Consider the following 20,348-nt stretch of genomic DNA (forward strand, 5'->3'; position numbering starts at 1 on the left):
TTTTATTTCACGTTTCCTGTTAAAAAGTTATTTTAAGTTTTTTGACCTGGTTCTGAGGCTTGAACTCAGGGCCTGAGCTCTGACTCTGACTGAGTTCCCAAACCTTCATGCTGTGACTTGCATCACAATTCTCAGATCTCAGCCTCCTGAATAGCTAGGGCCTGGCTAGAATGATATATTAAGATGTGGATAACAGAAAATTAGCATTTACATAATAACACTCCTCTCTCTTTGTGTGCCAGTACAAATATGGTTTGAACTCGGGGCCTGGGTGCTTTCTCTTAGCTTTTTCTTTTGCTAAAAAAAAATCTTTAAGTAGTTGTATGAAGGGGTTACTATTTTCCTTAGCATTTTCTCTCCAGGCTGTTATGTGAATCACAGCTCTACTTCTGGCTTTAAAAAAAAAAAAAGGTTAATTGGAGGTAAGAGTCTTATGGATTTTCCTGCCTGGAGTGGCTTTTTACCTGAGTTGCTTGGATTACAAGCATAAGCCACTAAGACCTAGTTTGCTTGCCTGCCTTCCTTCCTTTCCCCTTCCTCCCTCCCTTTCTCTCTCTCTCCTTCCTTCCTTCCTTCCTTCCTTCTTTTCTCTCTCTCTTTCTTTCTCTTCCTTCCTTCCTTCCTTCCTTCCTTCCTTCCTTCCTTCCTTCCTTCCTTCCTTCCTTCCTTCCTTCCTTCCTTCCTTCCTTCCTTCCTTCCTTCCTTCCTTCCTTCCTTCCTGTCTGTCTTTCTGTCTTTCTCCTATCCTCTTTTTTTTTTTTTTGTGCTGGTCCTGAAACTTGAGCTCAGGGCCTGGGTGCTATTGTGAGCTTTTTGCTGAAGGATAGTGCTCTACCACTTGAGTCACAGCTCCACTTTTAGCATTTTGGTAGCTAAGGGGAAATAGGAGTCTTACAGTCTTTGCTGCTGCAACTGGCTTCAAACTACACTCCTCAGATCTCAGCCCCCTGAGTAGTTAGGATTATAAGCAAGAACCACTGGCACCTGGACTTGCTTGCCTTCCATTTATTTATTTATTTAGCCAGTCCTAGGGCTTGAACTCAGGGCATGGACACTGTCCCTGAGTTACTTTTGCTCAAGGCTAGCACTCTACCACTTGATCCACAGCACCACTTCTGGCATTTTCTGTTTATATGGTGCTGAGGTGTTGAATTCAGGGCTTCATGCATGCTAGGCAAGCATCCTACTGCTAAGCCATATTCCCAGCCTTTATTTATTTATTTACTTATTAAGTTTTTTTTCCCTCCTCAAGTCTGGCCCTTTACTACTTGATCCACAACTCCACATTTGGCTCCCCCCCCCCCCCCCCCCCCCCCCCCGGTTAATTGGAGATAAGAGTCTCCGGGATTTGTCTTCCTAGGCTGGCTTGTAATTATGATCCTCAGATCTCAGCTTCCTGAGATCTCAGCCTCAGAGTGAGTCACTGACATTGGCTCCCCTTGTTATTTTTAAGTAAATACAAATCATATATTTCCTTCAGGCTTGTTTATATTGTTCTCAGTATAATCCAGGATTTATTCATTCATTCAAAAGTTTGTGGGAGCCTTCAGTGTGAAAAAATATGTGCTAAGAAGAAAGGGACAGGAGAGTGGTTGGGGATTGCTTCTGGGGTAGGAGGGAAGGGCCTGAGACAGTTCCCTTTGGAGTTCAGGCCAGAGCTAGAGTCCTTACTATGGAGAGTTCTGGCCCTCACATGTTTTTCATAGAATACTTGATTTTCTTTTCAAAGCTTTTGCCTGGTCCAGTGCTGCATTTTAATCTCATGAGGACCTTATAAGGTAGATGACGCTAGAATTTCCATATGTGGTTTAAAGAGGTCCTGTAGTTTGACCATAATCCTGGCCTGAGTAATAAAATGCTTCTCAACCTGGAATGAGTTTCCTCTCCTTCCCCAGCCCTCCAGTCTGCAAAAGTCTTACTCATCTCTAACATTCAGCAGAAACACCACCTTGTTTAATGTTCTGGTCACACAGGAAATTCATTGCTCTCTTGGTCACTTCCCACTTCATCTCCCCGCTCTTAGCTTGCCCTTTTGGACACTGGGTGCTGCAAAGAGTTCTTTACCATGAGCACTGTGGAACTCTTTGTCAGCTGGAGGGACCTTGCTCACTTAGGATGGGCCTCTTGTTGGTTCTGGTTACTGCTTTTTCTTGTCCCTATTTGTCCATGCAAGCATGTACACTTGCCTGCATATGTATGTGCATACAAGTATGTAGATCCATTGCTATTTTGCCTAGCAGGATCCTCAAAGCATGGGATCCCTTGGCAACCTTGCAGCCCTGTGACCCCCCACTTTGGTGCCTCCCATTGCAGCCACGGAGCATACTCCAGGCTTCATGCTGACAGAGATGTTAAGCTTCTGTGTAGCTGCCAATCAGCCCTGGCTCACCTATAATTCCAGTTGTCAACTTTTCAGTGAACTTCTCTGTTGTTCAATGGGCTGCTTCCTTTCCTTATCCAATGAAATTTCAACTCTAGTTTTGGGGAGGGGACCTCCTCTCAAAGTTCATCCTTCAGCCGGATACTGGTGGCTCATGCCTGTAATCCTAGCTACTCAGGAGGCTAAGATCTGAGGATCTCAGTTCAAGGCCAGACTGGGCAAAAGTCCATGAGACTCTTATCTCCAATAAACCACTCAGAAAACCAGAAGTGATGCTGTGTCTCAAGTGATAGAGCACTAGCCTTGAGCTGACAAGCTGAGGGGCAGCGCCCAGGCCTAGAGTTCAAGCCCCATGACCCTCCAAAAAAAAAGAAAAAGAAAAAGTTCATCCTTCCTTGGGTACCTCCTCCCAGTCTTTAGAGTACCTTCAAAAGTTCTCTCTCTCTCTTTCTCTCTCTCTATCTCCCCCCCTCCCTCCCTCTCTCCCACCTTCCTTTCTTTCCCCTTCTTTTCTTCTCCCATCACTGAAGCTTGAACTCAGAGCCTGGGCATTGCCCATTAACCTTTTCATTCAAGGCTGGTACCCTAACAGTTGAGTTTACAGCTCCACACTTTTTGCTTGTTAGAGATAAAGTTTCATGGACTTTCCTACCTGGGTCAGTTTTGAACCTCAGTCCTCAGACCACAGCCTCCTGAGTAGCTAGGATTAAAGCCATGAGTTGCTGGTGCCTGGCCTATTCTTCTTTTTCTTACTTTCCTTTTATTTTTCCTCTCCTGTTGGCCATGGGGCTTGAACTCAGTGCCCAGGCATTGTCCCTGAGCTCTCTTTGCTCAAAGAGTGCCACTTTCAGTTTTCTAATGGTTAATTGGTATTAAGAGTCTCATGGATTTCCTGCCTGGGCTGGCTTTGAATGGCAATCCTCAGATCTTAGCCTTCTGAGTAGCTGGGATTACAGGCGTGAGCCTGTAAAAAAAAAGTAAAGCATTCTTTACTTTTTCTATAGTTATTCTCATTATAGTTTATACTTCTCACATTATTTATTTCCTTCAATGCCACATCTCTCTTAATGGTAAACAGCTTTTGTACCAGAGACCAATTCCAGCCTTCAGCAGTAGCCCTGTGTGTGACTAATAAGCAGCAGTAAACGAGGGATGTGGCATAGGACTGCCACTGCCATAGATGGATGGAGGGGGAGGATTCTGTACGAGGTATTTGTTTGACCTCTCTTGGAAAAATAATTAAAGTTATTGTTCTCTTCCTAATGGGTTAACTTGGTATTTCTTTGAAAGCTGGGTGAGTGTGGTGACCGTTACTTCTTGTTGACCCAACTGTTGAAAACTGTTTTCAGCCATTTATATAAAGTCTTCAGAATTGTGTGAACAGTGATTTAGTGCTACCTGTTTGTCTTCATTGACCTTTCCAAAACAAATTGCTGTAAAGTACAGGCAAGCCTCATAGCCAGTCATGCCTGACAGTTATCTGTGCTTTACTTTTCAGGCTCATTTGTCATTGTCATCTCACGGCTGCATTTTTGTCTGTTTAGCCAGTGTATGTGACTTATGTTAATATTCAGACCTTAGCGAGTTTGCCACATGTTTTCTTTTGTCAGCCCATGAGCAAAAGACAAGTGAAGGGCATAGTCTATAGAGGAATTTCTCCTCTGTTGGGCATCTAAGCCTGTACCTAGGAAAGCATGGTAAATCCAAACCCAGGAATAATGTCTGTATTCGTGTGTGTGTGTGTGTGTGTGTGTGTGTCTGTGTGTGTGTGTCTGTGTGTCTGTGTTCATGTGCACATGTGTGTGTGCACGTGCATGCACATGCGCCCATGTATGTGTGAGTGGGTATGCATGTGTGTGTGTGTGTGCCAGTAGTGGGCTCAAACTCAGGACCTAACATTCTTGCTTAGCTGTTTCATTCATGTCTGGGGCACTCTCTACTACTTGAGTCCCATGTACACTTTCAGCTTTTTTTTTTTTTTTTGCTAATTAATTGGAGATAACAATCTCATGGACTTTCCTGCCTGGGCTGGCTTTGAACCTGGATTCTCATATCTCATCCTTCCGAATAGCCAGAATTATAGATGTAAGCCACTAGTGCCCAACTAGTGTGTGCATTTTGAAGGTATTTGCTTCATATTGGTTCACAGAGCAAATGACTGGTAGTATCGTCATCGGGCTGAAGGACATCTGTTTTGGATTCTAGGGTTAGTTGGTATAGCTTGCTCTAGACCTGGCAGAATTTGCTGACTGTAGGTTTCCCTTCTCACCAGGTTCTTGTCAGTGCTTGTTTGTCACTGCCCAGATCCTCCTATCTTCCCCACCCCCACTAATTCTCTTTTGCAAAGCATAGGAGGATAAGATACATTAAACCTCACAGTTCACAAAACTAGAGGGTAAGTGTATGAATGAAAGTAATTTCTACCTCCTTTCAAAAGGACTCACATTCCTTGAGTCTAGGGTTGAGTGTGAGTTGGGTGCGTTATACTCTCCCCATCTGTCCAAGGCAATAGTTTCTGTAATAAGCTAATGACTTGGAAATCTGAGAAATATGCAACTTTCTTGAAACCTATGCAGCCCTAAAAACAGGTGTTGTATTCCGATTCAATGCATGCTGAACACTAGGTGAAGTGTGTTGAATTTTAATCACAGTATGCTCAAATCGTCCTTCCTCTTGATTGGTGGGCTATATCTTGGCATGTTATTCTGATCAAGTCCTTACAATTTCTCCCAGAACTTCCTTCTTGATTACAGCAGTCATCTCTCTGTTCTCGACTTCCTTCCTTCTTTCGCTACAGATTTTTTTTTTTCTGGCCACCTCCAGTGGGTGTTTCCATTTCTGGATTTCTAAACCAAGGCTGCTTCTAAAATACCATCATCTCCTTCTGTATGTGCCTCTACCCTCTAAATGTCGATCATGGTCTCTTCATCCTAATTTTATACTTCCTCCCCCTCTTTTACTTGCTAGGAGAGAGGCTTCATTATGCTAGGATGTTCCCTATGCAGTCATTTTGCTTCTTTATTCCCTGGCCTCAGTCTCCAATTTGCAAGATTCATCTCATCTCCCAACACACCTATTCTTCCACCAGCCCTGCTGCCTGATTAGATACAAGGTCTCACAAGTCCATGTACAGGCTTTTTCTTCAAGTACCTTTCTTTGGTTTATGTTTTTCTTGCCCTCCCTGCTTCACCTGTGCTTTTCTTCATCTGTCAGCCATGTTTGGGAAGTACAGGGCTTTAAAGGCTGTAAAGATGCAAATTTCTTGCAGGAAGAATAGTCTAGGCAGAGAATAAACACTCATTTATGAGTGAGTTGATATTAAGTAGTCCCCAAAAGAGCTGGAAAGACCAAATGGGTCCTTCATAATTCCCAGAAATTGTGAAAGAGGATTTGTTGGATGGATAAAAGGGACCATCAAGAATAAATCCCCTCAGCCGGGCGCTGGTGGCTCACGCCTGTAATCCTAGCTACTCAGGAGGCTGAGATCTGAGGATCGCGGTTCAAAGCCAGCCCGGGCAGGAGAGACTGTGAGACTCCTATCTCCAATAAACCACCAGAAAACCGGAAATGGCACTGTAGCTCAAGTGGTAGAGCGCTTGCCTTGAGCTGAAGAGCTGAGGGACAGAGCCCAGGCCCAGAGTTCAAGCCCCACGACCGAAAAAAAAAAATAGAATAAATCCCCTCTAGGGCTGGAAAGGTGGCTCAGTGGTAGAGTGCTTGCTTTGCATGCATGAGGCCCTGGGTTCAATTCCTCAGCACCACATAAGCAGAAAAAGCCAGAAGTGGCGCTATGGCTCAAGTGGTAGAGTGCTAACCTTGAGCTGAAGAGCTGAGGGACAGTGCCCAGGCCCAGAGCTCAGACCCCATGACTGGCAAAAAAAAAAAAAAAAAAAAAAAAGAATAAATCCCCTTTAGTCAGGCACCGGTGGCTCACGCCTGTAATCCTAGCTACTCAGGAGGCTGAGATCTGAGGATCACTGTTCAAAGCCAGCCTGGGCAGGAAAGTGACACTCTTCTCTCCAATCAAAACAGTAGAAAGCCAGAAGTGGTGCTGTGGCTCAATTGGTAAAGCGCTCGCTTTGAGCTGAAGAGCTGAGGGACAGTGCCCAAGCCCAGAGTTCAAGTCCCATGATGGACCAAAAAAAAAAAAAAAGATTAAGTCCCCTTTAGTAGGGATGAAGCCAGGGCCCCAGGCATGATAGGTAAGCCTTCTTTCTACAACTGCTCTCCCTCCTTGTCCCTGGAACTTTACTGAATAGTCTAAGCTTGAAATGCTTAGGAAAATCGTTGCCAGTGGAGAGTCAAATAGTCCATTGCTTATCTTAAGTCTGGAGCTCTCCAGAAGTGAAGGGCGGGGCTTAAGATACTCATTCATTTATTCAGTAAAAAAGGAATCTCATGGGCTGGAGTTTCTCTAGGGAGTGATTAGGAAGAGCTAAGTAGCAACTTAGTGGCAACTAAATAGCCAAAAGGTGGCAGAAGGCTGAGAAGTTGCTGAGAAGGAAATGAGGTGTAGCCCAGTGCCACAACACTTACTATCCTTTGCATGGGGATGGGGGGGGGGGGGGGCGAGTATAAAGGGAAGAGGAAAGAGCTGGGAGCCAGTAGCTCATACCTGTAATCCTAGCTACTTGGGAGGGCCGAGATCTGAGGATTGAGGTTCAAGGCCAGCACAGGCAGGAAAGTCCACGAGACTACGACCTCCTCCTCCTCCTCCTCCTCCTCCTCCTCCTCCTCCTCCTCCTCCTCCTCCTCCTCCTCCTCCTCTTCCTCCTCCTCCTCCCCCCCCTCCCCCTCTCCCTCCCCCTCCCCCTCCTCCTCCCCCTTCCCCTCCTCCTTCTTTTGCCAGTCCTGGGGCTTGAATTCTGAGCCTGGACGCTATCTCTGAGCTCCTTTCACTCAAGGATTTGAACAGTGATCTTCAGATCTCAACCTCCTGAATAGCTAGAATTACAGGCGTGAACCACCAATTCCCGGCTCATGAGACTCTTATCCCCAATTAACCACCAAACAACTGGAAGTGGAACTGTGGATAAATGGATAGAGTGCTAGCAAAAAAATGTCAGGGACACTGCCCAGGCCCTGAGTTCAAGCACCAGGACCTCCCTCCCCCCATACACATACATACACACACACACACAGAGGAGGAGGAGGAAGAAGAGGAGGAGGAGGAGAAAAGGTATGTGGAGAGGAAAATCAAGGAGCACACTACTTCACTAGCGTGGGAGTATGGGGAACATTAAATACTGTCAAGCTCCCATCTCTTCTGTGAAAACTTCCTCCCTGTCTATAGGCAGTGATGCTCCTGCTCCTCAAAGACAACCTTTTAGCAGGATGAAGTGGCTTAAACATATAAACCTAGCTATGTGGCAGATGAGATTCAGGGATCATGAAGAGGCCAGCCTGAGCAAAAAAGAAGTCATGAGATTCTGTCTCAAGTAGTAGCTGAGCCCAGTGTCACATACCTGTCATCCCCAGTGACACAGGGAAGCATAAGTAGGATCACAGCTCAGCCATAAAGTAGAATGCTAAACCACCATTATGAAAAGGGACTGGAAGCATGGCTTAAGTGGTAGTAATAAAGTAGCTGTTTTGCAAGTAAGGCCCAGAGTTCAATATCCAGTACCACTGAAACAACAACAATTAAAAATTTGCAAACTATTTGTGTTTGTTTATTTGTTTTTACTTATGGTGCCAGTAATGGGACTTGAACTCAGAGCCTGAGTGGTGTTCCTTAGCTTTTTCCACACTAGGCTGACACTCTACCACTTGAGCCACTCCCCTTTCTGATTTTTGGTGGTTAATTAGAAATAAGTGTCTCAGGACTGTCCTTCCTGGGCTGGCTTGGAGATGTAATCCTCAGATCTCAGCCTCCTGAATAGCCAGGATTATGGACATGAACTACCAGCACCTTCCAAGACATAACTTTTTTCCCCTATGTCAGATGGGTAATGTGCCCACATCATAACAAGATTTGAGGAAAGCATATGTCACAAGTGTGTGAAAACCCAATCATGCTTATGATCTAGAAAAGGACCATACCTTCTTTTCTTTTTCTTTTGCCTCTCTCTCTCTCATCAGTTGTGAGGCTTGAACTCAGGGCTTGGATGCTTTTCTCTGAGCTTTTCTTTGTTCAAGGCTAGCCCTCTCTACTATGAGCCACAGCTAAGAAAGAATGAGAGTTAGCTTTTGTCAGCAAATGCTTACATTTTCTCAGTGGTTTGCATGATTGTGTGTGTGTGTGTGTGTATGTGTGCGCGCACGCATGCACGTGCGTGCGTGAGTGTGCACATGTGTGCTTCTCATTCTGGCATTCCTTTCTTGCCCTTTGTAGACAATTTTACACTCACAATGGCACATATATGACATTCATCTGCACTTGGTTTTTTATGATGGTCAGAGATGTCCAAAATACAACTTTGATGATCTATCATAGGGTCTTACACTGAGGGAGTATGGGAAATAGCAGCTCTTACAAAAATAAGCTGGCCAGTGGGTGGTAGGTATGCTATGAGGAAAGATTTACGAGCAACATCCTGTTCTGGAATCCCTGCTGGGGATGGGAGATGGGGAGAGATTGCTATATAAACCATGGAGGCAGCTGAGGGTCTGGGCTAACCCTTTCTGGGATCTTCTCTACAGCACGTGGGTGAAGGAGAGTAAGTCCCACTTATCCTAACCACATGTAGGGAGATGAGGAGTGGTGAGGGGTTGGAGGGCCAGCCATCATGTATACAAGGCAGTGATAGCACAGTGGGCTTGGAGTCATCAGTAGTTGGTGAATTGTAAAGAGAAAAGAAGAGATGGGCCATTTGGTAGGGAGTAGAAGATTGTACTCATCATCCTAGCTCACTTCTGGTATCCTCCATGGAACATCTTCTGGGTATGACATCATCAGTAGAGGATGGGACTCTTCATTTTAGGATGTATATACAAAATAAGAAGTAAAGATGACAAGTGTACAGATTACAAGATAGAAGTAAAGGTACTCTATTTTTGTGGATAGGAAGAGATCTGCATCCATCAAGATAAATGTTCATTAAAACAGGCCAGGAATTCGAATTACTCAGGTTGCTTAATAAGTTGACTATTTCCCCCCAGGTATGCATTTAGAGGTAATATATGTGTGCTCTTAAGTGGTGAGCTTAAGGTTCTTTTACAATTAAGTTTGAGCTATTACTTACTAAAAATGTTATTTAACCTTGTGTTCCATCCCTAGCACTACCAACCAATCATGTTGTGCATACATGCACACACTCCCTAAATGTTATTTGAAAAAGTGAAAGGATCAGGCTTTATTCTTTTCTTAAGAAAATTAGAATGTTTTTTGCTTTTTGTCAACTGTGATGAAATACTTGAGCTAGGTTTGCTTTGGCTCATATTTTCAGAGGCTTTCGCCCATGGTGGCATGGCCTGGTTGCCTCGGGCCTGTGCCAGCACAATGCAACATGCCTGACCCATGTGGTGGAGGAGGTTACTCACCTCATGGTAGCCAGGAAACAAGAAGGGAAGGGTCAGGATCACAATATCCCCTTCTAGTAGGCTCCACCCCTGAAAGTTTTGATACTTTCATAGGCTGGGGACCAAGCCTTCAATATATGCATACAAACTTTTAGCAGTCACTTATTTAGCCAGTAATTATTTGAGTGTCTTTTGTATTCTAGGCATCGTTCTATACATAGAAGCAATCAAAATAAACAAGATCTTGCTTACCTAAGCTTATGACATACAGTGCACAGGCAGACAGAATGAACATGTATCATATCAGAGCAATAAAGCAGGGCTAGTATCAGTTGCATGAGAAAAGGGCATGCTATATTCCTTTCTTTTTTTTAATTTTAGGGCATGCTATTTTCTATCCAGTCATCAGGAAAGGCGTATTTCCTGATATTTGATATTGAGCCAGATGGATGATAGGAGTTAGAGGTAGAGGAAACTTTGTAGGCAAAGGAAGCACACACGAAATGCCCAAGGTAATATGTGTTGTGCAAGTTTGAGGATTAGCAAGTTGGCTATGAGGCTAAAGCAGAGTGATAGGGGAAAGTGGTTGGGAAAAGCCAGATTATAGAGGGCCTTGTAGACTGCTGGAAATGCCTTGACCCAAGGTGGAAAGCCACTGAAAGGTTTCCAGAGAGGTAACATGTAAATATGCCATTTACAGGACTGCTTGGGAAGTTCACATTATGGTGAGCATAGACAAAGCAGTGAGAGAAACTTTCAGTAGTAAATGGGCTTTTCCTTCTCCCTCATATCCCAGGTAGAGAAGAAATCCAAACCTGTGGAACAGAGTCCTAAAACAGAGTAGGGACCAGGTCCTGTGCATTCCTAGGTCATTTTGGTGGTCTGTTATTCAGAAGGGAATCTAACCTGGGACTCTCCTTCCTCTTTCTAGCATGTTGGAATACATGACTTATTTTAAGTTATTTTTTTGTGGTGGTGCTGTAGTTTGAACTCAAGGTCTTGATGTTGTTAGGGAGTCACTCTACCACTTGAGTCATACTTCCAGCTCTTTTTGACTTAGTTATTTTTCATGTAGGGTATTGGTGCTTTTTGCTTGAGCTGGTCTGAACTGTGATTCCTCCATTTGTTTTTCTTACATAGCTGGGATGACATGTTTATACTGCTATATCTGACTTATGGTTGAGATGGGGTCTGGCTAACTTTTTGCCTGTCCTGGTCTCCAGTTCTACTGCTGCTGATTTGTGCCAGTCCTGTAGCTTGAACTTAGGGCTTGGGCACTGTCCCTAAGCTTCTTTTGCTGAAGACTAGTGTGCTATCACTTTGAGCCACAGCTCTACTTCCAGCTTTTTCTGTATTAACTGGAGATAAGAGTCTCAGGGACTTTTCTGCCTGGGCTGGCTTCAAACTGTGATCCTCAGATCTCAGACTCCTGAGTAGCTAGGATTACAGGCGTGAGCTACTAGCACCCAGTTCTGGTGCTTATTTTTAATAGTTTGATCTCTGTTAGTTATTATGGATATTGCTTGTGATGCTATATATAGATAATCTCAGGATTCTGGCCACAATCCTCCTCATATATGAAAATGACACTTCTGATCTGTGATATTTTCCAGAATTCTGGGTTAAATTATGAGGTAGTGTCACTTTTTCCATGACAGGATAGGAATGCACCCACACATTCAGTTCCTGAGTTGCTAGCAAGTATTAATTAAGCTTATCTTGGAACCAGCTGTTCCCTGAATATGTACTGGGGTTAAGGGTACACTTGCCTATTATAAAGCATGGAAGGTTATCAAGAATCTTTGCTGTGTGCAAAGTACTTTGCTGTATTCTTTGAGAGCTATAAGGTGAATAATAGCAATTCTGTGTCTTTAAGGCTTTTATAGTTTGTTGGGCAAAACAGGCAAAAGCACTGACCATTCACAGGATGGTAAGAAATTATAAGGAAGGAAGCCATAAATTATGGATTGGGGAGTGTGGGAAAGGCTTTTGTGCATGAGGCAGCAGTTGAACTGGGTATTAAAATTTGGAAGGATGCAGAGAAGGCATCCGGTGCCTAAGGGAGAGCTGGACAGGTGATGTGGAAGAAGGGTCTGTTCCATTTTCATGATCCCAGAAATGGTCCAGCTGAGATTACAGCATTTCTAAGGGCATAGGAAAGAAGTAGTAAGTAAGTGGGTGCAACTGGAATTGAGACCTAAACTCGAACTGTCTAGTGCAATAGTCACCAGTGAACACTTGTGGCTTGTCAGAATTGAGCTGTAGATTTCTAAGAATTCATCTGAGGGAAAGATGCAAGAAGTAGTCTTTCTAACTGAACATTATAAATTAAATTGAAGATGTGTCATAGCTTGATTGTTAGTAAAACATTAAAATAGATTGCACTGGTTCCTTTCTTTCTTTCTTTCTTTCTTTCTTTCTTTCTTTCTTTCTTTCTTTCTTTCTTTCTTTCTTTCTTTCTTTCTTTCTTTCTTTCTTTCTCTCTTTCTCTCTTTCTCTCTCTCTTTCTCTCTTTCTCTCTTTCTTTCTTTCTCTCTTTCTCTCTTTCTTTCTTTTTTCATCTGCAGTGGAGCTTGAACTCTGGGCCTGGGCACTGTCCCTAGGCTCTTCAGCTCAAGGCTAGCGCTCTACCACTTGAGCCACAGTACCACCTCCGGTTTTCTGAGTGGTTTATTGGAGATAAGAGTCTCACGGACTTTTCCTGCCCTAGCTGGCTTTGAACAGTGATCCTCAGATCTCAGCCTCCCTGGTAGCTAAGATTACAGGCATGAGCCATGGGTGTCCTGCTACTCTGGTTTTTTTTTACCTTTTTAGTGTGGCTAGTTGCAATTGTCAAATTAATATTAATAGTCCGTGTTATATTTCTGTTGGGCTCGTAGTCTCAGAAGACAGAGTGAAAAGAGAGAAAGTGGGAAAATGAAAGGGGTAGGGCAATCTCTGGGGCTTGCACAAGGAGGGGTGGGAGGAGTCCAAGATACCCTAGAGGCTTCTGCCCTTAGTGTTGTAACCACCTGTCAATAGCTGGGACTAACAGAGGTAGGAGGAGGGAGGGGCTATGAAGACTTCCTGTGGGGACTGCTGTGCACTGTCTGTGCTGTAGGAGCTCAGCTTGGCAGTGGATTCCTGTGGGGACAACAGAGGTAGCAGGACCAGTTAGGTTGGGTCCTGTGCCCATCCTCCTTGCTTGCTGTAACACTTGGAAGGGGGCAAGATGGCTTATAGGTGGTATGTTATAGAAACGATTTGCTCAACTGAAGTTTCTGCTCAGTTTTACATTGGGCTTTCTACTTTTGTCTCATTCAATTTTTAAATATCCCCTTAAATTAATTACCAAGCCCTGGATAGTAGGGAAAATATATGTAAATTGTGGTATGGTCAGAAGTTTCTGGTATTATATTTAGACCTTACTAATTCTGGAAGGAGGTTGATTTGGTAAAAAGAAAGGGAATAGCCAAATAACAATCACTGGATGTTACATCCTAGAATAGAATTGGAATTGCAAGGAAGGAAGTCTTAGAAGGACAGCCCTCCTCTTGGAGAGCTGGTGCTTTCATTTCTTCATCAGATCTGATGTCTTAAAGTTGATCAAGTCAGAATTCAGGTACTAACAGGAGAGGGGCATCTTACCAGATGCTTGAAGAGAAGGACTATGGGATCATAGAGAGCAATGAAATGTCAAGCATGAATGGTTTTGTGTGTGTGTGTGTGTGTGTGTGTGTGTGTGTGTGAGTGTTGGTGTTGCTAGGGATCAAATCTAGCACCTTGGATATATATGATAAGTGCTCTACCACTGAACTACACCCCCAGCCCCCATAAATCATGTAAATTCAATTCTGAATAGAATTTTGATGAGCATTTTGATGACAGAGGTCATCAAAGGACAAACGGTCAGTGTGTGTGGGGGTGCATTTCTGCCCTTTTTCTGGTCTTTGGTTCAGGCTTTCTTCTCTCTCTGTGTGTGTGTGTGTGTGTGTGTGTGTGTGTGTGTGTGCACATGTGCACGCTACTACTGAAGTTTCAACTTGGCTTGGGGACTGTCCCTTAGCATTCTTGCTCAAGCTGGTGCTCTACCACTTGAGCCAAAACTCCATTTTCACTTTCAGCATTTTAGCTAAGAGTCTTACAGACTTTTCTGCCTGGACTAGCTTTAAATTGAGATCCTCAGGTTTCAGCCTCCTGAGTAGCTAGCGGATTACAGGTGGGAGCCATCAGTGCGAGGCAAGTATATTTCTTTTTTTTTTTTTTGGTCAGTCATGGTCCTTGAACTCTGGGCCTGAGCACTGTCCCTCAGCTCTTCAGCTTAAGGCTAGTGCTCTACCACTTGAGCTACAGCACCACTTCCAGTTTTCTGGTGGTTTATTGGAGATAAGAGTTTCACGGACTTTCCTGCCTGGGCTGGCTTTGAACCGTGATCCTCGGATCTCAGCCCCCTGAGTAGCTAGGATTACAGGTGTGAGCAAAATGCCTGGCTAAGTATATTTCTTTTTAAGGACCTACCAGCATGAGGAAGCAGGTGATTATATATTCACTAATAGTTTGAGTCAGGTACTGGAGGCTCAGGAGGCTGACATGCAGTATATGGGCAGAAAAAGTCCTCATGAAGCCTGGTGCCGGTGGCTCATGCCTATAATCCTAGCTACTCAGGAGGCTGAGATCTGAGGATCATGGTTCAAAGCCAGCCAGGGCAGGAAAGTCTGAGAGACTCTTATCTCCAATAAACCACTAGAAAACCAGAAGTGGCGCTATGGCTCAAGCGGTAGAGTACTCGCCTTGAGCTGAAGAGCACAGGGAACAGCGCCCAAGCCCAGAGTTCAAATCCCACTACCGACAAAAAAAGAAAAGAAAAGAAAAGAAATCAACCTCTCAAGCCAGATGGCACTTCATAGGTGTTATCTGTTTGGAACAGTGAGATCAAAAGGATCATGGTTCCAGCTTAATCCCAGAAAAAAGACCTCATCTCAATTAGTGGCATGTGGTCACCCCAGGTATGGCAGGAAATGTAAATAGGAGGCTGGTGGTCCAGGCCAGCATGCACACACACACACACACACACACACACACACACACACACACACACACACACACACAAGTGAGACTCTTATCTGAAAACTAAATCAAGTAAAAAAAGTCCAAGTGGTATAGTACCTGCTTAGCAAGTACAAGGTTAGAGTTCAAACCTCAGCCCTGCTCCCCTAAAAAAAAATTAACTGAGAAGGAAGGGGGGTGGGGAGGAGAGGAAATGTATGTTTGTGGTAAGCACTTGGATAGCATTCATGAAACCTTGAATTTGATCCACACACTAAACAAACCAATGAGAAATACTGTAAAAAAGCAAGGTGAAAGGGTAGGAAAGTCAGTTTTAGATAACAACAAAAAGAATCAGAGCAGGTCTCTCTTAAACAAGTGATTTAAAAAAATACATTTAAGCTAATACAGTAAAGTATACTAAGGGCTAATTGCTATAGGGTAAATTTAGTAGACCAAGGAGAAAAAATAAGGCATTGGAAAAGGGAATCATCAACGGTACACAGGATTTTACTTCCAAGCTGTGAAAAGGTTTGCTCGTGACTATCTATGGGCTGTGTATAGAGAAGCACTCAAAGGCATTTGGTGTTACTGATGTGTTTCAGTGCAAGGAGTTCAGTTACTGGAAACGGAATTAAGAAAGGGGCTCTGGAGCCAAAACTGTATTCTTGACATGTCAGGCAAGATGAATTTGTGTGTGTGGGGGGGGGGGGGGGCAGTACCAGGGCTTGAACTCAGAGCCTGAGCACTGTCCCTGAGCTTTTTTGCTCAAGGCTGGTGCTCTACCAATTGAGCCATACCTCTTCTGGCTTTTTGCTATGTAATTGAGGATAAGAGTCACACACTTTCTGCTCAGGCTGGCCTCAAACCTTAATCCTCAGATCTCAGTCTCCTGAGTAGTTAGGATTACAGACTTGGGACATCAGTGTCCATCTTAGGACGTTAGAAGGGATATGAGGATGTGTGTTAGGTGGTGAGGGCTGGAGTTGCATTTCTGAGAATTCCCTGCCTTCACTTTTCCCCTCACCTCCTACATAATTACTTCTCTCATCTGGGTTCCCACAGCATTTTATCTCCTTGGTGGCATTTTCCCATTGTATTTTATGGTTTGTATTTCTTTTAGACTGAGGCTCCTCAGGGCGTCAGGGACTGGGTTAGTCATCTTTATATCCCAGTGCCAAGGACTAGTGCCTAGCCATTGCACATACCTAGCACTTGATAAATGTTTGTTGAATTTATTGAAAGGTTTGCCAGGGAGTTGCCCTAACTTATAATTCAGGAGAAAGGTCCTCCCATGGAAAAGTCTGGGCATGTTGCTATGGGAGGTTGTTTTCACTCTTTCATACACCAGGTATTTATTGGGTGCCAACTACACATGGGGCTGCGTGGGGTTGCCACGATGAGTCAGATTCCTACTGTGTCTTGGGTTCTGTTGACTCTCATCATCTTAATTATGGGTTTAAGGGAAATGGTAAATAGTTGCTGATAGGTTTAATGAGAAGCAACCTATGAAGTGGTTCAGTTGTATTGGTTTTTTTATTTTTTTATTTGGTTTGTTTGTTTAGATGTGTAATTATTTTGATCAAAGAATCTAAGAATTTCTTATGATGTTCCATTGGTAGTCGCTTCTCATTATTACATTTCATTTTTATATCATGATAGGATCTGTCTAGTAAATTGCACAGTGTTGAAGCTTCACCATTAAGCCCGTTTGTTTCTCAGAGTTTAATCCTAACTACGTATGACTCTGCCTTGTGTAAAGTAGGGTTATTTTCTTAGCTCAAATACTTTCATGGACTCTGGTTACCTTTTCTTAGATTCACTTCATAATCAGTGTTGGGTGTACCTTTGATTAGAAGAGCCTGAGTACTTCATACTGCAGCAATATTTTTAAGCTTTTGGTTGATTTGCCTCTGCTTTTCTCACCATAATTCTCTGATACCTGCACCCCCTTCCTTTACTTGCGTCTCTTGAGCATTTATAACTCTTTGTTTTGGCTAGTTCTGAAGGCTAGGAAGCTTTTCCTCAAGTGGCCCAATGAAGCTCTCCCATTGCAAGTTTGACTTAAGTCCTTTGCATTCCAGCAGTATTGAGACTCCTGGACTGATGACACTTGGTTGCTGGCACTCATTGCTAGGAAGCAATGTGTGGTGTGTCAAAGCAGGTCCTGGTATACCAAAAGCCTCAGGAAACTTGCATCAAGTAGATGACCTGTGAGACAGAGTGTTTCTGAATTACCCAAGATTTGTAAGGAATATGTTTAGTAGTTTTTAATCTTCATGTAAATTTTGTATGAAGAATGCTTATTCTGAATATCAAACTTGTCAGAAGGGTTGCATGTTAGAAATGTCCATTTCATATGAAAAGATAGTCATAGTCATGCATAGTACGAGATATAAATGGAAAGTATACTTAGCTACCAATGTGAAAACTTTATATGCTATTAACAAACATTTAAAAATCAATTAAGTAATATTAGCATGCAATCAATTATCATAACATTTTAATAACGTTAATATTGAGACAATGTTAATTAATGAGACAATAGGATTTTGGTCATGTTATTTTTAAAAGTCTCAATCTGGAAGTCTTTCAAACGAGAAAATCCTGGTCTTTGAATTTCTTACCTGTCCAATAAGGAAGAGGATTAAATGTCTTGGCTGTTTTCTCTCACATTGCCCTGGCTGTGTTATGTAATATCCATGGCCTCTTGTTTTCCTTGTCAGGTCTTGGCACAATGTGCAAGCACTAGTGTTGCTGGTGGAAAGAGCTCCATTTGGTGCATATGCCTCTTCGGGGCCAGACAGCCCCATTTACCATAGGAAACTTCTCAGTCCTCCTGGCCTTTGTGTCCTCTTGACAAGATCAAGAATCAGGATCAGCCAGGGGCTTGACACTCAGAGGCTGATAGATGAAGATGAGTCAGATTTGGCTAGAGCCAGCCTTTTGTGTAGAAACCCTCATTCTTGGGGGCTGGGAAGGTGGCTCAGTGGTAGAGCAGTTGCCTTGCATGCATGAGGCCCTGGGTTTGATTCCTCAGCAGCACATAAACAAAAAGAAAAAAAGCCAGAAGTGGTGCTGTGGCTGAAGTGGTAGAGTGCTAGCCTTGAGCTGAAGAGCTGAGGGACAGCGCCCAGGCCCAGAGTTCAGGCCCCATGACCGGACCACCCACCAAAAAAAAAAAAAAGAAACCCTCATTCTTCAACAAGGGACAACAGATTATCAAGGCCCTCATGGAAAACAGGTAATCTCCAGAGGTACTGAGTAGTAATGATTTAACCCCTTAGGTCTGCAAGTGGCATGGAAGACAAAGATAGACAGTCCCTCATCTCCCACACTGGCATACAACATAAGATCTTTGGTGAACTGGTTGACACCAAAGTAGCAAGAAAATAACGGATTGATTCAGGATTCATCTCTGGGGAGCTGCACAGCACAGGGAGCAGTCTCACACTGTCCGCTGGGAAGCGCCCTGCCTGGGCAGCACTGCGAGACACCTAAGTAGAGAAGGAAAGGAGTCTTTGAGTGATACCATATAGCTTTCATCAAAATTCATCTAAAGGGCCAGGACTTTGTCTTTGTGTGTAGTTAGACTTAGACTATTCAAAATGGCAAGTGTGGGCTGGGATGGTGTCTCCGTGGTAGAGCGCTTGTCTTGCATGCCTGAGGCCCTGAGTTCAATTCCTCAGCACCACGTAAGCAAAAAGAAAAAAGCCGGAAGTGGTGCTGTGGCTCAAGTGGTAGAGCACTAGCCTTGAGCTGAAGAGCTGAGGGACAGCGCCCAGGCCCAGAGTTCAGGCCCCACAACCGGACCCCAAAACAAAACAAAACAAAACAAAATGGCAAGTGTTTCTCAGGAACTCAGTACAACCTTTAGAATAAAGGCACGAGTGTTGAAAAAACTGTAGTATTCGGAAATGTTTGTCATTCTTTTTTTTATTATCTTGGTTGCTATTCTGGCTGGGATGTGCTCATTTAAGGATGTTGAAAAATAGACATCCTACATATGTGTGATTATTCATACATGCAGTTATGAATTTGTTTTAAAGACTAAGAAGTATGTGGAGGTGCTATTAGTTGAAATATCAATTGATTTGGTGTAAATTAGTTTTTCAATCAATTCATAAAATGATTGTTCTAAATAACACTCGAAAGCTCTTCAAACTTTCTAAAAAAGGAACAGGGGTGTCTTTATCATTTTTGAATCATTTAATAATGTTTAAGTAGTTGTACAAAAGAGTTTCAATTCAGCAAATTGGTTTATGAGTACAATACATCTTTTTTTTTTTTTTTTTGGGTCCGTCGTGGGGCCTGAACTCTGGACCTGAGCGCTGTCCCTCAGCTCTTCAGCTCAAGGCTAGTGCTCTACCACTTGAGCCACAGCGCCACTTCTGGCTTTTTTCTTTTTGCTTATGTGGTGCTGAGGAATCGAACCCAGGGCCTCGAGCATGCAAGGCAAGCGCTCTGCTACTGAGCCACCTTCCCAGCCCCTACAATACGTCTTGATTAGTGTCACCCCTTCCATACTCCTCTCCAATCACTCCCAACCCCACCAACACTCTCGTTACTTGGTCCCTGTTTTACTTATGCTCATTGAATGCAATGACTATATTTGTCCACCCTTCCTCTCCCATTCATTGACCTCCACACCCCTATGGAAACAGGTTTCAGCCTTCTGGTATTCATTTTGTTGAACTGCCCTTTACTATTTATTTTGTGCCAGTCCTGGGGCTTAAATTTAGGGCCTGGGCACTGTCTCTGAACTTTTTTTTGCTCAAGGCAAGAGCTCTACCACTTGAACCACAGCCTCCCTTCCAGCTTTTTGGGTAGTTTAGTGGAGATAAGTGTCTCCCAGATTTTCCTGTCTGATCTGGCTTCAAACCATGATCCTCATATCTCAGCCTCCTGAGTAGCTAGGATTACAGGCATGAGCCACCAGCATCAGCTCTTAACTGTATCTTTTATGTAACTGGCTAATCCTGTACTGATATAGAAAACAGGATTGGAGTTCCATGTGTACTTCCAATAGCTTTAAAAACAAAACAAAACACCTCGGTGGCTCACGCCTGTAATCCTAGTTGCTCAGGAGGCTGAGATCTGAGGATCATGGTTCAAAGCCAGTTCAGGCAGGAAAGTCCATGAGACTCTTATCTCCAGTAAACCATCAGAAAACTGGAAGGGGCACTGTGGCTCAAGTGGTAGAGTGCTAGCCTTGAGCTGAAGAGCACAGAGACAGTGCCCAGGCCCAGAGTTCAAGCCCCATGACCAACAAAATAACAACAACAACAACACACTTCTCTTTGGTTCTTGAAATATGGTAAGTATGTTGGTTCTAGGTATTGAATTTTTTGTGTGTGTGCCAGTCCTGGGGCTTGAAAACAGGGCCTGGGCACTGTTCCTGAGCTTCTTTTTACTCAAGGCTATCACTCTACCACTTGAGCCACAGTGTCACTTCTGGCTTTTTCTGTTTATGTAGTACTGA

General features: G+C 43.6%; 1 protein-coding gene and 1 pseudogene across 2 annotated transcripts in view; one reads left to right on the forward strand and one right to left on the reverse strand.

Moving 5' to 3' along the window:
- The window catches only part of Aff1 (AF4/FMR2 family member 1), a 215,678-nt gene that overhangs the window by 35,122 nt on the left and 160,208 nt on the right, over positions 1–20,348 (forward strand). The gene's annotated exons all lie outside the window — the stretch shown is intronic.
- On the reverse strand, positions 8,319–8,417 carry LOC122097885 (annotated as a pseudogene).

This window comes from Dipodomys spectabilis, unplaced genomic scaffold, assembly GCF_019054845.1.
Source record: "Dipodomys spectabilis isolate Male_0828 unplaced genomic scaffold, ASM1905484v1 ptg000436l, whole genome shotgun sequence".
In the NCBI taxonomy this organism is placed as follows: Eukaryota; Metazoa; Chordata; class Mammalia; order Rodentia; family Heteromyidae; genus Dipodomys; species Dipodomys spectabilis.